The sequence below is a fragment of the Macrobrachium rosenbergii genome, chromosome 56 (genome assembly GCF_040412425.1).
Source record: "Macrobrachium rosenbergii isolate ZJJX-2024 chromosome 56, ASM4041242v1, whole genome shotgun sequence".
In the NCBI taxonomy this organism is placed as follows: Eukaryota; Metazoa; Arthropoda; class Malacostraca; order Decapoda; family Palaemonidae; genus Macrobrachium; species Macrobrachium rosenbergii.
This window is the reverse complement of record NC_089796.1, coordinates 53,454,241-53,474,937: the sequence shown is the minus strand read 5'-3', so window position 1 is coordinate 53,474,937 and position 20,697 is coordinate 53,454,241. Positions and strand designations below refer to the sequence as shown.

Sequence of the window (20,697 nt, the reverse complement as noted above, 5' to 3'; positions counted from 1 at the left end):
TCCTAATGATGATGTCTGCTATAATGATGTAGTAGGGTTGATTAATCAACTTCTAAAACCATTTCTTATTGTAGGAGACATGAACAGTAGACATCCATTGTGGGGTGATGTTTTAGCTAATAGAAAAGGAAATCTCTTAGCATCACTTGTTGAAAATGAAGATATAGGGATTCTTAATATAGATGAGCCTACTCACTTTCATATACAAACAGGCACTTTGTCATGTATTGACCTATCCATAGTTAGTTCTAATTGCCTTATTGACTTTCACTGGAGCACCAATAATCATTAAAAGCAATAGTAGACCACCAGAGCTTGGATAAAGCAGATTGGAATAAGTGCAGAGAATTAAGTGAAATCAAAGGTGATGCGGATGAGTTTAGCAATGATGATGGTGCCATTAATTGTACTCTGCACATTGCTGGATTACATTCCATTCCTAAAACCACTGGCTTATTCCGCCGTCGACCAGTTCCTTGGTGGTCACCTGAACTCCAATTGCTTCATTGGGCCACAAGAACTACTCTAATTAGATGTCGACAAAATCGAACAGAACATATTATCATAATATATTAAAAGTGTAGAGCACAGTTCTTGCATGCATTAAAAGCTCACCAATCCTGGTCATTCTTTGTTTTTTCAGTGAATAAAAGAACTCCACCTTCAGCTGCATGAAGAAAAGTCAGTAAATTAGTAGGCAAATATACTCCTAACCTTCCCCCTGTATTAAAGGCTGATGGGCAATACATCACAAGTGCATCGGAAGCGAGAAACAAATTAGCAGACCATTTTGAAAAAGTTCTCAGAAATCAGAAACAAGGGATTTTGACAAAGGAAAAATCTATTTCTAAGTTCGACCTGTGTCACCCGGTGAAATAACCACTAAGCACTTATTTCTAGGTATAAGTATTGCTAAAAATACCAGAGAAAAAAGCTATCAGGAATGCTGGGGTTACTACCCCCAGTTCGATCATCTATCAACTAAATAGATGTCGGTATATATAAGGGTGAGTGTATGATGCCACTGCTACAGGCCTCTGCTCTGTAGAGATTTCCAATCTCAAAAACCCCGGAAAGAGGGGAGCCGACACACAGCCAACACTCACCGGCCAGCCAACCAACACCCCAGGCGCCATATTGTACTTATTCCAGGCTAGCACCCACCCCCCAAGCTTGGTATGCCTACCAGGGTGGGAAACGTAGAACATGGGTGGGTCACCGGGTGACACAGGTCTTCCCTCAGAAATAGATTTTTCCTTTGTCAAAATCCCTTTTCTGAGTTCGACCTGTGTCACCCGGTGAAATTGTAATAGAGAAACATACAAAGCTTGGAGAAACCCCTTTTCTAAAACAACTACTGAGATGGAGATAAATAAAAGTACCAGTACAAACTTTAGTTTAATTATCCAAGTAGCAAAAATATGACATGATTAACAAAACAGGATAAGACATGGTCAATAACAAGGGGCAAATATATACCAAAAACTGGAAGGTACCAAGACACTTAAATGCTAACACAAATAATAATTGTACAACATAACATGGTCAGGAGTCAGGCTGTGAAGCATGCCTGACCTAAGAGTAGATGGCAAGGTAAGTAAATGAGGCAGGCAGGCGAGAGAGGAAAAGGACAGGGTAATTAAGATCATATACATTAATCTAGGGCGGAAGGAACAGTGCTTCCTGCAGCCACTGTAGAAAACTTCAGAGCCTCCAGTGATTTAAGATAGTGGCGTTTGAACACTGATGGTGATTTCCAACCCGTATATTTTTTAAGTTCTTCGAAGTTCATATTATGAAAATAATTAGTGGAGGTGGCCACTGCTCGGATATCATGAACCTTAGGTACTGAATCCGGGTTAGCTTGTTTAATAAAATAGAGTATTTGTTGTCTGATGGCCTTTAAAGAAAGTGTTCCTCCTTTTTCCCTGATAAAGAGAGGACCATACGATACATTAGAAGTTCTATGTAAATAAGCCTTTAAAGTAGTGACTGGGCATAAGGACGGATCCTGTGGAAGGGGGATAACCTTCCAAGGGGACCACCTATCCTGTGGATCTTCATTCTTAGCTAAAAATCTTTGATCCGGGGATAGTAGAACTTCTCCTGATCGGGAGGAAATCAATATGGTTCGATCCTCTAGAGAGAGCGGACAGTTCGAAATTCTGGCACCTGAAGCTAGGCTAATTAAGAATAACGTTTTCCTTAACAGACTCAAATATGGACACTGTTCATTATCAGTGTCCGATGCTAATTTCAGTACGTCATTTAGGAACCAGGAAACCGTGTGTGGACGGGTTGCTGGTCTCAAACGAGCGCATGCTCTAGGGATTGATAAAAAGTATGAATCTGTTAAGTCAATATTGAAGCCATGTAAAAAGGGATTTTGACAAAGGAAAAATCTATTTCTGAGGGAGGCCCTGTGTCAGCCGGTGAAATTCCTATTGTGCACGAATTTCTAGGTATAGATCGAACATCTATAATGAAATAGACGTCGGTATAGGTAAGGGTGAGTGATTGTTGTCACTGCCACAGGACCGCACTCTGAAGATATCCCAATGACAAAACCCCGGAATGTGGGGAGCTGATCCAGCGCCCGTGCACTCACCCGCCTGCCAACCGACGACCCCAGCGCCATCTGAACTCATTCCAGGCTAGCACCCCACAAGCTTGGTATGCTTACTCGGGAGGGAAACCTAGATCCGGGGGTCACTGGTGACACAGGGCCTCCCTCAGAAATAGATTTTTCCTTTGTCAAAATCCCTTTTCTGAGCTCGTCTCTGTGTCAGCCGGTGAAATCATAACAGAGAATCATACCAAGTCTTGGTGAAAGTCTAAAGTGACAAACATTTAGGTGATGATGTATAAAAACACCATAATTAAAAATAGTTTTAATTATCCCCAAAATATAATTAAATACTATAGGTATAGCAGAACAACTGAGTTATGACTAGGGATATAATTTATACTATAGTAAAGGACATGAGAAACAACTATGTACATCATTAATACTATAGTGGGGAGGTACTGACACTAAATAAATGACAAAACTTATAAAGGTACCTCTGGCCTTAAAACTAAATCACAGTGAGTATAACATGTCACACACTTAAAAACTAACACCGCAAGATTGTACATCATAATATTAGGAGCCAGGCTGTGAGGCATGTCTGGTCCAGGAGAAAATGGCAGGGCAAATAAATGAGGCAGGCGGGCAGGGGGGAAAGGATAGGAATTAAAGGTTAATTTAAGGTGGAGGGATAATGCTCCCTACAGCCACCGCAGGGAATTTCAGAGCTTCCAATGATTTCAGATAGTGGCGTTTAAACACTGATGGAGATTTCCAGCCCGTGTACTTCTTCAGCTCAGCGAAATTCATATTATGAAAATAATTAGTAGAGGTAGCCACCGCCGGATATCATGAACCTTAGGGACTGAATCCGGGTTAGCTTGCTTTAATGAAGTACAGGATTTGTTGTCTTATAGCCTTTAAAGAAAGTGTTCCACCTTTTTCCCTGATAAAAGAGGACCAGACAAACACTGAGAAGTTCTTTGTAAGCAGGCCCTCAAGGTAGCGACTGGGCATAAGGACAGGTCTTGTGGAAGAGGGACAACCTTCCAGGGGACCACCTATCCTGAGGGTCTTCATTTTTCGCTAAGAATCTTTGATCTGGGGAAAGCAGAACTTCTCCTGACGGGAGGAAATCAACGTGATTGACACTCTAGAGAGAGCAGACAGTTCTGAAATTCTGGCACCTGAAGCTAGACTAATTAGGAACAAGGTCTTCCTTAACAGATTCAAATAAGAACATTGATCGTTATTAATTTCTGAGGCTAATTTTAGAACATCATTAAGAAAACCAGGAAACCGTATGTGGACGGGTCACTGGTCTCAAACGAGCGCATGCTCTAGGAATGGACGAAAAGTATGAATCTGTTAAATCAATCTTAAAGCCATGCAAAAACACCTTTTTCAAAGCTGATTTTGCTGTGGTAATGGTGGCCGGAGCCAGACCCTTTTCAAACAGTGACCTAAAGAACGATATTGCCAAATTGGCGGTCATGATTTGGGCTTCAGATTCCTTTAAAAAGGATGCCAACTTTTTAACTGCTGAATCATACTGTCTGAGGGTAGAATCTCTTTTATCTGATTCAAGAAACAGAGTATTAATGGGATCAATATCCGCCCCTCTCTGAGCGGCGAATTTCATAAAGTCCATAAAGCCAGGGCATTCAGAATTCTTGAGGAAGCTGACACAGTCCTTGTTTGCACTATTTGAGTCAGCTGTGGCTTGGGTATCTGATGACACCGTAACTTGAGCTCCAGAAGAAGAGGGAACCAATTGCTATTCAGCCAGTTGGGAGCTACCAAGGCCACTTGGCCTTTGAATGACCTGAGCTTGTGCAACACCTTCATCAGCAGGTTTATTGGCGGAAACAGATATATTTTCTGCCAATTGTTCCAGTCTATGGACATTGCATCCGTGGCGTGAGCTTGAGGGTCCAGGTTGGGAACAACATAACAAGGGAGTTTGTGATTGCTCTCCGTGGCAAACAAGTCCACCTGAAGGCCCGGAACCTGATGGCGGATCCATTTGAAAGAAGCCTTGTCCAGGGACCATTCTGACTCCAGTGGAGTTGTTCTGGACAGGGAGTCTGCAATAACATTCCGGACTCCTGCTAGATGGGTAGCTGACAGGTGCCAGCCGTGTTTCTCCGCTAGGGAGAAGATGGCTATCATCACTTGGTTTATCCGGCTTGATTTGGAACCCCCTGTGTTTATGCAATGTACTAGTACCGCGCTGTCCAACACCAGCCTGATATGAACCTGGTTGGTGGTGCGAAGTTTTTTCAGGGTTAGAAACACTGCCATCACTTCCAAGATGTTTATATGGAACTGACGGAACATTGTGGACCATGTACCCTGTACCTTTTCTTTTGGTGAGTATCCTCCCCAGCCGCTTAACGAAATGTCTGTGTGGATTATTAGAGCTGGAGGAGGGAATTGAAGGGGAACTGACTTCGAGAGACCCTTGACCGTGGACCTTGGCCGGAGTCTTTTCCTTAGCACTTGAGGAACTAATGACACCTTGTCCCTGAGTTTGATATTGGCTGCGTCTTTGCCACACTCTGTTTATGTCTTTCAGCTTTGCTTTTAGGAGCAGGTCTGTTACAGATGCGAACTGAAGAGAACCCAAGATTCTTTCTGATGTTCTGCGAGAGGCTTTCCTGTTTTTGAGGAATTGCCTGTGGCTTTGGCTATCTCCTCGTTTGGCTGGTGGAATAGACAGTTTGTGCAAGACCAGATCCCACTGGATACCTAGCCACTGAAATCTGAGCCTCCGGAGTTAGGCGGACTTTGCCCTGTTTATCTGAAAGCCTAAGGATTCCAGAAACTCGATCACTATGGCCGTAGCTCTCCGGCACTCCTCGACGTTGGATGCCCAAATTATCCAGTCGCCCAGGTATGCTACTAGCGATATCCCCAGGACCGTAACTGTTGTACTACCGTTTCCGCCAGCTTCGTAAAGATTCTGGGTGCTATGTTGAGCCCGAATGGCATGACCTGAACGAGTAGGCCTGTTTCCCAGTCTGAAACCTAGGAAGGGAGAGAAGTTCGCCGCAATCGGGACGTGATAATATGCGCCTGAAAGATCTATAGAGGTGGTGACGGCTCCACGAGGAAGTAGAGTCCGCACCTGCGCGATTGTAAGCATGCGAAATTTGTCGCATTGTATATAAAGATTGAGACGTGAGATCCAGGATTACTCTTTGTTGACCGGAGTCTTTCTTGGGAACGCTGAACAGCCTGCCTTGAAATTTCAGGTGTCTCACTTTCTTTATGGCCCTCTTTAGGAGTAATTCCGTCGCAAAGTCCTGCAGAGCTTTGGAGGACGGTTGATGAAATCTGATCAAAGGGGGAGTGCCCTTGATCCAGCTCCAGCCCAAACCTTTGGAGACTATACTGTGGGCCCACTCACTGAAGGTCCACTGGTCCCTGAATAGATAAAGTCTGCCGCCCACCTGATCGTTCTCACTGGGAGGGTGCAGGCTTGCCTCCTCTTCCCCGGGAGAGGGATCGCAAGGCAGCCTTGCCTCTGAAGGAGGCTCTCGCTCTAGTCCCCCTTGCGCTCCTGTTAAGACCCCGAAACGACTCCTGGCCCTCATAGGAGGGGTTAAATACAGGAGACGTTAGGAAGGAAGGAGCGGCAAGAGAGTGCTGAGCTGGCTGCACCAGCACAAACTGTTGGGGTTGGACCTTCGAGGTAGAAGGCTGGCAAACTGGCGAGACAGGTACAGCCTGGACAACAGCCTGCTGGTGTTGTCTTCTGTGCCTCCTGTATCTCTTACCAGGTCTACTCTGAGGGCCGACGGACTCGGGGGTCTTCTGCTTAAAGGTGGGGATACCCCAGCAGGAGCGCAGACTCTGATTTGCCCTGGTTGCCTCCGCCAGGACATTATTGACTTCTTCTTCCGGGACGATATTAGCCCCCCAGAAGGAACTTTTCATGAGCTTATTAGGCTCATGTCTGATGGTAGCGTCGGGGAAGATGTATTTGCGGCAATTCATCCGCGCTACCGTGAAGTCAAACAAGTCCGCCTGAAATCCCGCCAGTAGGGACTTCGTTAGGACTTGGAAGAGTGGCTCCTCCGAGAACGTCACAGCAGTTGCTTCCGCCAGGCACAATGAGTTCAATGATCGGCTCACCCGACACCTAGCCTCAAACTCTGCTTTCAGGAGAGCTTCCAGCAATTTGGGAAGCTGCTCGCTGAATAAGTTAGATGCACACTCCGGGTCCAGCTTACCCGAAGTAAAAGTGGCCGGGGCATCCTTCCAAAATTCATCGTCTCCGGGGAAGATCAGAGAGGTGGGATCAGTCTCCCGGAGCTGAGGCAACGGCTTACCCTCTGAGCATGCCTGGGCATTCGCGAGGCTACCTTAGTCATGCAGGGGTGGGATCCTGTCACCCAAGGAGAACATCATGAAGTTGCCCTGAAGGGGTCAACTCGTGTTCTCCGCCTGCCACTCATTAAAGGTGCGCATCAAGGCAGACTGCGCCTGGTCCCTTGGGAAGATCACTGTCTCCTTCGGGACCTTATCCGCCCTACCCAAGCTTCCTCCGTCAGCCTGGCGAAGCCTGGGTAGGGGGGCGGCAGATCAGGAGGAAAGAATTCCAACTCCTCGAGCCTGCGCATGCCTAGACCCTCGATTGTTAGGGTATCTTCATGCCGGGGAGCATGAAGGGCCAAACGCCATGGATTTCCTTTGTCAAGTGGAGGGAGGGCGGAGGCATCCGGAATGGGATAATGCACAGCAGACCCACCGGAGCGCATGAACCCGGAGAGCATACTCTCCTGGCTCTGCAGCCTCTCCATAAGCTTGCTCAGCTTAGCATCAACCTCCGTGGAAAATCTTTGTAAGAGCATCCCTGCAAACGCCTCCGGGTCAAAGGCAGGCTGGCGAGGAGGGCTAGCCTTAGCTGCTCTCGAACTCGCACCCTTAGCTGAGGGAGTGGCCTTGCCTGCGTAAGCCACCGGACTAGCATCCCGTGGCTTCACCGGAGGGAAGGGGGTTGCCTTGCCGGAAGTCGCGGACTTATAGCCCTTCGCCTTCCAAGTCTTCTTCAACTTGGGGACAGTGGATTGTGCCCCGTCCCTCAAGAGAGAAGACTTATGAAATCCCTGAAAGGAAGAAGCGGTGGATGAAGGGGAATCAAAAAGGGAGCCCGCCCCCACTGCCTCACTTACCTCTCCACCTACCTCCTGGTCCTGTTCAGTATTCATAGGCTCCAGGTCGAGATCTATGGCCGCTACTTCCTCCGACACCGCCGCGTAGAGACTTTCGTCCTGGAGAGGCTGGGTTTCTACCGGATCTGCTCGATGACAGGAGCAGCGACTTCTGCAGGTACAGCCGCTGAGATCCGGGCGCCGGGGTAGAGTAGGTTCCGGATGTTCTTGTCGAGAACATACGGCTTCCCCGACGGAACATTTCTCCCAAACCCAGCCACCCAGGCTCGAAGAGAACCCAAGGCGTCGTTCGGAAGCCATCGGCCTGGAAGAGAGAAGGGACTTAACGACCGAGCGTTTGGTGAGAGATATATAAGCCATATATTAAGCCCATAAACTAAATAAAACAAGTGAGGACACCAGGTAAACTAAAGGCAGTAACTATAAGCTTACCGACTCGTCCTGGACACGCTCGTAAAGAGCGAAGCAAACCTCACAACCGTCCGGGTGCCACACGATGAGGTCATCAAGCGGGACTGCACAGCCCGCATGGGAGCAACAGACGACGTGCCCATAGGGCTGGTGCAGCACTGCAGAGCACCCGGGCTCCTCACAACGCACAGTCTGTAAGTGTAAAACGGTATATGAACCTACTAATTTAAGGGACCTTAAACTATAGTAGGTATTGGAGTATGTTAAATAATTTAGTACGGACCGCCGGAGCATTCGGCGGGGACGATAAAGTAGAGCAAAACATGACCACACTAAATCAAGGAGCGCGGAGATAGTTCAGGCGGAGCAGGACCTTAATCTAGGATCATGCAACTCTTAATTGTGAATCTACTTAAAGAATAAATACTGCCGGAGCCCGGCAGCAGGCCTTAGTTTATACCAGATCCACCAAAAGCATTCCGGTGGGGTAATAAACCAGAGCAAAACATGATATACTCGTATACTAAATTAAGGAACGCCGGTCAACGGAGTAGGATCTTAATCTAGGACCATGCATTAATTATAACGGCACAAAGTAACTGGTTAACAATATAGGATAACAGTACACTGTAGGTCGCCGTGTTCCGGCGCAGACCCCTCCAGGATCCCGTACCTCTGACACTTGGTTACAGCGGGGAAGGCGGGGTAAATCATTACCACCAGTCATTATGCAGCTAGAGAGCTAGGTGTGACTAAAGCCAACCCACTGAAGACCAAAACCACCGGAGCGGTAACCGGTACAAAGGCAACGGGAGGGTCAGGGACGGCGGAGCGGAATTAGCGAGCAAGTGTTCGAACCCTGAAAGTGATCGGAGTTTAGCTCGATCCACAGGAGAGCGAACCAACAAAACACTAGCCGAGCGGATGACAGCAGGACGGGGCCCAGGAGGGTGGGTGACTCGACTGGGAACCAGACCAGTCCCCTCGGTGTGACAATCGGATAGACCGGCGTCCGCACGCGAGGAGATGACATACCACTGGCAAGACGGGGAGGTTGTACAGTACTTGGAAGGTGGGATCGAGTTTTATTTTTAACAGGACGGGGGATACCCCCATACACTGACTGTAACTCCCCGCGGGGCGCCGAAACGACTACCTATTCGTAGGGAGACTCATGACACTCACCAAAGTACTAGGGAAGGATAGGGTAACAGCACTATTCTAAGGCAATCACCAAACTCTCACCCTCCTCTTGAAGGCGCAGCCCAGACAATAAGGGAGGAGAGAAGGAAGAGGGAGAGGGTTGAAAGGGAGAGAAATTCCTGTAACGCAGTCCAACCAACAACCAACCCATAGGGTAGAAGGGCAATGCATGAAGAAGATTCCCCATATTGTTTTTCTTCTCTCTCTCCCTCACCAGAGGGAGGAGGGAACAGGGGTTTCAGATACTCCAGCAAACCCAAAAACAAGCGGTAAGGCGGATGGAACAACAAACAGGAACTCCCTCGACCAGCCTACCCCTCCCTCCCTCGCACAAGCGACATAGTCGGGAGAGATGGGAGCTAAGACAATGCAAAAACCTAACCTGAATAGCCTAACCCACCGATTGGAGCGAGAGGGCTAGGCTAGGATCCCCAATTTCTGATAAGTATCGTTAAAGTTAACCAGTAAGCATATAAGTACCCGTAATATGAATAAATATACAAAAATATAAGGACTTGTGCTAAGCGTATAGCCTAACTGAGCGAGGCGAACAGGAAGTAGGCAGCCAGTAGACTGCACCTGACGCCGAGCCCAGATCATAATAAAACCAAATTATCCATGTCATCCAATACACTATAAATCAGAAAACTGACAAAAGAAAGCACCACCCTGGAGAGGGAATCTACTCGAACGAGAGCCTGGTATACGCTATGAATCAGCTGCAAGAGCCAAAATAAGGGGAGGAAGCCTCCGTAAGGAATAACGCTAATCAAGGTACCAGGACCCGCCCGACATAGATAAACGCCTCCAAAGGGAACTTCTTGAAGGGGAATTATAAAACATGAATAAAATTGTAAGCGACCGAGAGAAACCCTTGCAGAAACCAGCTGTAAGGGTGTGCTTCAAGGTCATCATGGCTGAGGTGGCGAACGCCGGGGAGCGTCCGATATGCGACCCTGTAAATATTAATTTACGGGCCTATAAGAGCCTCACAAGTAGTAAAAACCCCACAAGAAGATGGTACTTAACTTAGACACGGTTAAATTGCTTGAAGACATGATGAAATTGATCCAAATTTGGTCAAAAAAGGCCAGCACAAGAAAAAGCTTTCTAATTTGAACACGTGCTAGTATGGAATGAGTTCAGATGGCGCTGGGGTTGTCGGTTGGCAGGCGGGTGAGTACGGGCACTGGATCAGCTCCCCACATTCCGGGGTTTTGTCATTGGGATATCTTCAGAGTGCGGTCCTGTGGCAGTGACAACAATCACTCACCCTTACCTATACCGATGTCTATTTCATTATAGATGTTCGATCTGGGGGTAGTAACCCCAGCATTCCTGATAGCTTTTTTCTCTGGTATATTTTGCAATATCTATACCTAGAAATTCGTGCACAATAGGAATTTCACCGGCTGACACAGGGACGAGCTCAGAAAATATCTTTTTTAAAGCTGACTTTGCTGTAGTAATAGTACTGGAAGCCAGTCCTTTTTCAAACAATGACCTGAAGAATGATATTGCCAGATTGGCGGTCATCACTTTAGCTTCAGATTCTTTCAGGAATGATGCTAACTTTTTAACTGCTGAATCATACTGTCTGAGAGTAGAGTCCCTTTTATCTGATTCTAAGAACAATGTATTAACAGGATCAGTATCCGCATCTCTCTGAGCAGCGAATTTCATGAAGTCCACAAAGCCAGGGCATTTAGAATTCTTGAGGAAGCTGACACAGTCCGAGTTTGTACTATTTGAGTCAACTGTGGCCTGCGTATTTGAATACACCGGAGCTTCAACTCCAGAAGAAGAGGAAACCAACTGCTCTTCGGCCAGTTGGGTGCTACCAGAGCCACTTGACCTTTGAATGACCTGAGCTTGTGCAAAACTTTCATCAAGAGGTTTATTGGTGGAAACAGATAGATTTTATGCCACATGTTCCAATCTATTGACATCGCGTCTGTGGAGTGAGCAAGAGGGTCCAGATTGGGAGCAACGTAACATGGAAGTTTGTGGTTGCTCTCTGTGGCAAACAGATCTACCTGGAGACCTGGTACCTGACGTCGAATCCACTCGAATGAAGTTTTGTCCAGAGACCATTCCGACTCCAGCGGAGTTGTCCTGGATAGAGAATCCGCAATGACATTCCGGACACCTGCCAGATGGGTGGCTGATAAGTGCCAACGGTGCTTTCTTGCCAGGGAGAAAATTGCTATCATCACTTGATTGATCCGGCCGACTTGGAGCCCCCTGTTTATACAATGCACTACTACTGCACTGTCCAGAACCAGCCTGATATGTATCTGTCTGGATGGACGTAGTTTTTCAGAGTTAGAAATACTGCCATTGCTTCGAGAATGTTGATATGGAACTGGCGGAACATTGTGGACCACGTTCCTTGAACTTTTCTGTGTTGGGAATATCCTCCCCACCCGCTTAGAGAAGCGTCTGTGTGAATCACCAGTGATGGAGGAGGAAACTGGAGGGGTACTGACCTTGATAGACTCTTGACTGCAGACCATGGCCGAAGTCTTTTCTTCAACACTAGCGGAATTAAGGACACCTTGTCTCTGAGTTTGATGTTGGCTCTTCTCCGCCACACTCTGTTTATATCTTTCAGTTTGGCTTTCAGAAGCAGGTCTGTAACAGATGCGAACTGAAGAGAACCCAGGACTCTTTCCTGGGTGCGACGAGTGGCTTTCCTGTTTTTGAGGAATTGCCTGGTGGCTTTGGCTTTTTCCCTCCTTTTGGCTGGCGGAAGAGACAGTTTGTGTGAGTCCAGATCCCATTGGATTCCTAGCCACTGAAATCGAGCCTCCGGAACTAGGCGGGATTTCTCCCTGTTTATTTGAAAGCCTAGGGATTCCAGGAAGTTGATCACTATGGCTGTTGCTCTCCAACATTCCTCGGCGTTGGATGCCCAAATTATCCAATCGCCTAGGTATGCGGCTAACATAATCCCCTGGGACCGTAACTGTTGAACTACTGTTTCTGCCAGTTTGGTGAAGATTCTGGGCGCTATGTTGATCCCGAATGGCATGACTCTGAATGAGTAGGCCTGTTTTCCTAGTCTGAACCCTAGGTAAGGAGAGAAGTTTCTCGCAACCGGGACGTGATAATATGCGTCTGAAAGATCTATAGAGGTGGTGATGGCTCCACGAGGAAGTAGGGTCTGCACCTGCGAGATTGTAAGCATGCGAAATTTGTCACATTGAATGTAAAGATTGAGACAAGACAAGTCTAAGATTACTCTTTGCTGACTGGAGCCTTTCTTCGGAACGCTGAACAGTCTGCCTTGAAATTTCAGGTGTCTCACTTTCTTTATAGCCCTCTTGTGAAGCAGGTCCTTTACAAAGTCCAGGAGAGCTTTGGATGGGGACTGATGGAATCTGACTAGTGGAGGAGGACCTTTGCTCCAACTCCATCCCAGACCTTTGGAGACTATGCTGTGGGCCCACGGACTGAAGGTCCATCGGTCCCGAAAAAGATACAACCTCCCGCCTACCTGAGAAAACTCATTGGACGGGAGAGGGCTTACCTCCTCTACTGCCCCGGCCTCCTCTCCCTCGAGAGAGGGAACGTGACGCAGCCCTACCTCTGAAGGAGGCTCTGGCTCTGCTTCCCCTTGCTTTCCTGTTAAAGCCCCGAAACGCCCCCTGGCTTTCAAACGAAGGTTGGGGAAGCAAGGGTATGCTGAGCAGGCTGCATCAGCACAAACTGTTGTTGAGGCTGGGCCTTTGAAGTTGAAGGCTGACCGACCTAGGAGACCGGTACAGCCTGCATCACGGTCTGGGTGTTAGGGCTTCTGTATCTCCTGAACCTTTTCCCCGATTTAGCTTGAGGTCCGGCGGACTTGGTGGCCTTCCTTTTGAAAGGGAGACCCCAGCGGGAGCGGAGGCTTTGATTTGCCCTGGTTGCCTCCGCCAGGACATTATTCACTTCACTCTCGGGGAAGATGTTGGCGCCACAAATAGAGCTCTTCATGACCCTATTGGGCTCATGCCTTTTGGTGGCGTCCGCGAAAATGTGTTGCGGCAATTCACCCTCGCCACCATAAAGTCATACAGGTCCGCCTGGAATCCCGCCAACAGGGATTTGGTTAGGACCTGGAAGAAAGGTTCTTCGTTGTAAGTGACCGCTGTTGCCTCTGTCAGGCACAAGGAATTCATGGAGTGACTCAATCTGCACCTGGCCTCAAATTCAGCTTTTAGAAGAGCCTCCGGAATCTTGGGAAGCTGTTCACTGAATAGAGATGAAGCGCACTCGGTGTCGAGTTTGCCAACCGTGAACGTGGCTGGAGCTCCCAACCAAAATTCGAATCTCCGGGAAGACAAGAGAAGTAGAATCTGTCTCCCGGAGTTGAGGCAGCGGTTTTACCCTCGGTGCCTGCCTGACAAGTCAGCAAGGCTACCTTAGACATGCAGGGAGTAGGGACAGCATCACGCAATGAGAACATAGTGAAGGTCCCTTTGAAGGGGGTCAGTTTGGTGTTTTCCGCCTCCCACTCCGTGAGAGTGCGCAGCAAGGCGGATTGGGCTTGGTCCCTAGGAAAAATAACTGTCTCCTTCGGGACTTTGTCTGATCTGATCCAAGCCTCTTCGGTAAGTCTGGCGTAGCCTGGGTAGGGAGGCACCAGGTCGGGTGGGAAGAACTCCAGTTCTTCCAACCTGCATGTACCCAAGCCTTCGACAGGGGTATCTTCATGCCGAGGGGCATGAAGAGCCAGATGCCAAGGGTTTCCCTTATCAAATGGGGAGGAAGGCTGGAGGCATCCGAATGGCGTGCACGTTTGAGCCGCCACTCCGAGCGCATGAACCGGAGAGCACGTTCTCCTGGTTCTGCATCCTCTCAGCTAAAGACTTCCAATGATCATCGGAAGACTTCAAGCCCAAAGCGAGCTGAGAGGAAAGGTCACTTATCCTGGCTTCAACCTTCTTGTCAAGCTTTTGCAAAAGGAAATCTGCAAAAGCCTCAGGGTCAAAGTTAGGTTGAGGGGGACTCACCTTAACCGCCCTGGATCTCGACCCCTTGGCAGGGGGAGCAGCCTTGCTGGTTGAAGCCACCGGACTAAGAGCCTGTGACTTCAAGGGAGCTACAGGATTAGATTTGTGAGATCTAGAGGACTTGGACAAGCCCTTAGTTTTCAAGGTTTTCACCTTGGGGACAGTAGACCTCGATCTGTCCTCAAGGTAAGTGGATTTCTGGAAACCCTGAAATGAAGATGAAGAGGAAGAAGGAGAATTGAAAAGGGAGCTCGCTCCCCCTGCCTCACTTACCTCCCTACCCTCTACCTGGTCCGGCTCGACGTTCATGGGTTCCACATCTAGATTGATGGCCACCACCTCTTCCACCATCTCTCCACACAGGTTATCATCTTGGGAGGGCTGCATCTCTACCCGGATCTGCTCTATCAAAGGGGCGGCTACTTCTGCCGGAACTGCGGCTGAGATCCGGGCCCCGGGGTAGAGGAGATTACAGATCCCCTCTGAAAGGATGTAGGGTCTCCCCGACGGGATGTTCCTCCCGAACCCGCCGACCCAGGCCTTCAGGGTCGACAATGAAGAGTCGCGGGAAGTATGGTCAGACTGAAAGAGAAGAAAGGCTTACTAAAACGAACACTGGACGCTATATTCATCAATATAAGCCATGAAGTCAAGTAAGACTAAAGGTTAGCGGACTTGAAGCTTACCGACTCATCCATCACCTGCTCATACAGAGCGTAGCACACCTCACAGCCGTCTGGGTGCCAGACGATCAAGTCCCCTACGCGAACTGCACAGCCGGAGTGGGATCGGCACACTACATGGCCGTAGGGCTGTTGAAGGACCGCCGTGCACCCAGGCTCCTGACAGCGTACCATCTGTAAGTGGATAGATGATACATGAGTATGCTAATTAAGGCACGCCAGAGTAGAGCCGGTGGAGACAGAAGCCTTAAACTAATATGGGTGATGGAGCATGCTTATTGACAATCCAAAAACCCGCCGGAGATAATCCGACTGAATAAAGATAATATACAATACATGAATAATGATAAGTTAAGGACTGCCGGAGTTGGTCCGGCGGTAACAGTACACCTTAACCTAGGATCATGCATCACAACAATTAACAATAATAACATAAATATAGTATAATAAATAAACACTGCCGGAATCCTGCAGTGTTACGGTAAAGAAAAGCTACAGAACGGTTAACTCATATGTAAACAGCAGTACTTCGCTGGTTATGATACTCCGCCCTGGTTGCCTCAGAAACCCCGTTACTTCATACCTATGGTAGCGGCGGAGAGGCGACCCCAAAACTGGATCAACTCTCAACGCCTGTGGCGGAGAACAGGTAGTGAAAAGCGCCAACCGACCGAAAACCATATCCACCGGAGTGGTAACATGTACAAAAACAACGGGAGATCTGACAAACCCAGCGGAAAATGAACCTAGCGGAAGCCAAGATAGTATCCCTGGACTTTTGTTCGGTGCTCTAGCTAACACTGAGGAAAGCGAACAAACAAAACACTAGCAAAATGGCGGAAACCAAAAGGCGGAGGCCAGATAGGTGGGTAACACTTATCTGGACGCCGGCCGAAACTCCCCACAGGGTGCCAGACATAAGAGACCGACGTCCCTCGCGCGGGGAGAAGTCAAGATCACACGCCAAATGCTAAGGAACAGGGAGGAAGTAACAAATGGAGGGGTCGAGAGGCGGTGGCCAGGTGGGTGGGAAAAAAACCCTGGACACTGATAGAAACTCCCCACGGGGTGTCGGTCGTGGAGACCGACGTCCCTCACGCAGGGAGAAACTAGAGGCACCCGCCAAATGTTAAAGAGTGGGTAAGGAAAGGCTAGGCTAACAACATGAAAAAGACCGTGCAACCTACGACCCCAGACCCCCCCAACGTCAAAACTTTTTGACTTGGGAGAAGGTAACAGAGGTATGGAAGGGGGGGAGAGAAATTCCACGCAAGGTCTGGCCACCCTCCAACGCCGACAGCCTGGACGGGTAGTAGGCTAAGTAATGAGGAGACCCTCCCTATTCTAACCTACCTCTCGAAAACCACCTGGTCTGGTCAGGCAGGCTAAAACAGGGGAGGGGTGGGGGGGGTCTCCAAAGCCTAATGACACCCTCCAAAACATGACGGTATGGTCAGGTGGACCAAGAGAACGAGGAACTCCCTCAACCAACCAACACCTCCCTCCAAGCCTCAAAACGACATGGTCAGGGGAGCTAGGGAGCATGAGTATCATGAAAGGCGCCTAACCTAAGTAGCCTAACCCTCCGATTGCGGACGAGAGGGCTAGGCCAGAATACCCAACAAATAAACTACTTGACTTGAAGTACTACGAAAAGTTAACCAAATGATATGAAATATAATTGTATATAAAATAAATGCACAGAAATACACAAAAAATATAAAGACTCGCGCTAAAGAGAGGGCCTAACAGCTCGCGACATGTTGGACGCGGGTGATACGTAAAATGGCTGACCCTAACGCTGAATCAAAAACATTTTTAATCCATAAATATACATGTCATCCATCACCGTACATATCAGGAAAATCAATAGCAAAACTGTACCATCTTGGAGAATGTATCCCTTCGCTGCAAGAGGAAGGTGCCCACGGAAAAGGAATATTTACGATCATAAAGGCGAGAGGGGGAAGTCTCCCCAAATAGCCTAGTTTCGCTAAGATACGGGCACAACATCCCCCGCCGACGAAAGGACAATTCGTCCAAAAAGAACTTTCTGAAGGGGCAGAAATAATAAATAACATAATTAAAATATATAACCGTGTAAAACACAAGCAGAATCTCACTGCTAAGGCTATAAGAAAACAAAGGCCAAACATGGCCGAGGCGAGGCGAACGCGGAGGAACGCCTGAGTTATTTAACCCCGTAATTATTGAATTAAAGGTCAAATAAGAAGCCTCAATAACAAAAAATCCCAAAAGAAGATGGTACTTAACTTGGAAGCAGAGAATTCCTGAACGGATGACATGTTGTATGTAAAAATGGGCCAAAAAGCAGCACAAGAGAAAGACACAACGATCTAAACCAGCGTGCTAAAATGGAACGAGACCAAGATGGCGGCTGAGGTTTTGGTTGGCTGGGCAGTGAGCGTTGGGTATGTGAAGGCCCCTCATTTTCCGGGGTTTTTGAGATTGGGAATCTCTACAGGGCAGAGGCCTGTGGCAGTGGCAACACACACTCACCCTTTGTGTATACCGACATCTATTTTGATTAATAGATGATCGAACTGGGGGTAGTAACCCCAGCATTCCTGATAGCTTTTTTCTCTGGTATTTTTAGCAATACTTATACCTAGAAATAGTGCTTAATGGTTATTTCACCGGGTGACACAGGTCGAACCCAGAAATATATATATTTTTTTTATGAATTTCCCAGGGTTTATGTGATTTTTAGAGATTTTTACAGTCCGCCGCGGAAACTTTATTTAATTGGCCTTAGAATTCTGACTTACGTAAAGGGAAATCGCAAAAAACAAAGAACAAGGGATGATTTTAGGAGCTGAAGGCTCTACTTCATAAGGAAATGTTACATAAACACTTGGGATAAATTAAGGGATTTTATTTTCAAAAGAAAAGCATTGGAAGGGAAAATGGGTAACTGAATGGTTAAAGGGCTTGCAAGGCCTGAAGATCCTCCTGCTGGAGTCTTGACTAAGGGCAAAGCACAGTCCAAGATGAGTCCACTGCGAATAGGTCCCTCTGCAAGAGAGATTTACACATTACACGCAAGTAAAGGGAAATATAACACAGAATATGACTCAAGTCTGCACTGAGGGTACCAAGGACTCGAGGAATAACTGAACACTTTACACTGGAGCAAGAAACACTGCAAAAGGGACTGAACAAATGACACAAGGATGAGAAACAACACTGGCACTCGGTAACATTTCAAAAGGGCAAACGGTCGTGACTGAAATGTCTTTACTCACTCTTTACCTTAGGGGAAGCGGGTCTCTGGCGAAGGATGACGAGGGACAATCACACACTTGACATCGTACTCAGGTTCCTGGGTAGGTCCTTTCGAGGATGACGGTAGTACTGGTTCACGTCAGGAGTCTGGTGTGGACGTGGGTGGAAAGGTGGAGGATGACCTCTCAGCGTCTCGTATCACTCGCCCGCGTGTATGGCTAACTGCAAACTGCTTACTGCTAACGGTCTAACTGCATCGTGACTGACTGCCTAACAACTTCCTCCAGATGTCTCCTGTCCTTCTCTTTTTAAGGCCTCGTCCGAGTGTCTTGACCGAGTGCAAAGATTGGTGACCGTGTGCAAAAGATGTGTCATTTGCCCAGGTGTTCAGCCATCTGGTTGCCTCTTCCCAGGTATCCTGTGAAAGGAAAGACAATTCAGCAGCTTAATTTGCCTTTAGAAGATTGTTTTGAGCAGCTTAGTTGGGCTAAGCTGCTTAAGGGAGTGGCACCCAGCCTCTCATCTTTGTCCCTTTCGACTGTGTCTGTTTCAGGTAAAGGAGAGGGACAGATCGAACTGTTGATAACTTTAATTGTTTTGATATCTAGGTCCACTTGGACCGGCCATGCAGCAACGATTGTACTGTCAATAACTAAGGGCAAATTAAGGGTCGTCTGTGCAGCAACTTCTTGTATTATAATAGCTCCCCACCGACGAAAACATTCACACCTTCATTCGGGTGCACATGTTGATATTCAGGAAGTCGGCAAAGATGCTTTACTTTACTTTATTCCCAACACAAAATGGAAAGAAGTTTTACTTTACTTTATTTCCCAACACAAAATGGAAAGAAGTTTTACTTAACTTTATTTCCAACACACATTAATATTAAACTACTTTAACATGGCACATTAATTTCCTTCAAAATTATGGTATACGTTACTTTAAGATTACGAGGACAAGGTAATTTTGAGGCAGATGACAATATTTAAGAATTAATTTACATGTAAGTTCCTTAATTCTGAATAAGCAGAGGCATGTGGTTATTATGCCTTGAAGAGGTGGTATAAATGATAACACAGCAGTTATTTTTGTAAATGACATCCCCATCACGTGATATTGTAATGATACACAATTCGCATTGGTAATTTCTTCGCTAATAGTTCAAAGCATCGCCAACCCGACAGTTGACGGCTGACAACTTACACTGGGGATTTTGACAGCTGTGTGCGAGCGAGAGTATTTGCGAGTTTTAATTCGCTAACTTTAAACAACGCTAATTTTATGCTTCCATGGCCCACAACTCGGGCAAAGGCTATAAATAGATACTCGCTCATTGTTATAATGGGATAAGCAGACAGATGATGAGGGGTCTGGGACAAAAGTAGAATTCTTAAAAAAAAAAAAAATAAATAAATAAAAGAAAAAATTAACAGAATAATACAAGGGTGTTTGCATTTATTTATATTACTGCCTGTGGAATAAGATGAACTGGCAATGCTATTAACTCAGGGTCATAAAATAACTAATTGAATTTCACACAGAACTATAAATAACTAACTGAATTTCACACAGAACTAAGCTTACTCAGCACGAAATGACAGCTACCTGTGTGCAGAGACTAAAGTAAATTGCAAAAAAGTAATTTAATCTATGACAGATATACATGGACATGAAATATGGTAACAAGTTTATCTTCATGAAAATATTGAAATACACACGAGTTATTAAATCTATGCTACATAGTACAAAATACAAGAGAATGCAACAAAATATTTAAGGAATGTAACAAAATTGCAAAAATGGCTAGGACATGCTCTTCAGTTTGTTGGGCTAAAGAATACAACAATACTGAATAAAGGTAGGAGACAACCCTAGACATTCTTTCTGGATCAGGGGCTAGGATTCCTCTATTAAGTTAAGGCACTGTTACAGCTATATAATATGAGTGCCATGAGAGTGTGGTGGCTCTATTAACTACCTGTCCTTTTACGCTCCCTACTCCTTTTCATCCTTGCTTTTCTTTGCGCTTTAGGCTTAGGTCTCCTAGCTGGAACCTGAGCATGTGGCTCCAGAGGAGGCTGAGAAGACCTTGGTGCCAGGTCTGAGCCTGCAATACCACTGTTCTTGGGACCAAAACCTGGAGTGACTGGTGAAACAGGCACTGATATTAGCATTGAATTGGTAGTAGGACTTTTCTGTAATGAATCATGAGAAGGGTATTATTGACACCCAGAACAAAAGCTCACTTTTCTTGAGATATTTACAGTTACTCAAAAGTCTGACAATGGTAGTATGGGATAAACTTCTTAGGATGGTTCTAGTTTAGAATAAGTCACCCACAGGTCAGCAAATTGCTTGAGCATAAGGTGATATTTCCCAAGTTTTGCACATCATCAAAGGAAGAC

The 20,697-nt window shown here is 46.9% G+C and overlaps 1 protein-coding gene across 7 annotated transcripts in view; it reads left to right on the top strand.

The window, feature by feature from the left end:
* Positions 1 to 20,697, top strand: part of Nup62 (Nucleoporin 62kD) — a 339,835-nt gene that overhangs the window by 160,913 nt on the left and 158,225 nt on the right. The gene's annotated exons all lie outside the window — the stretch shown is intronic.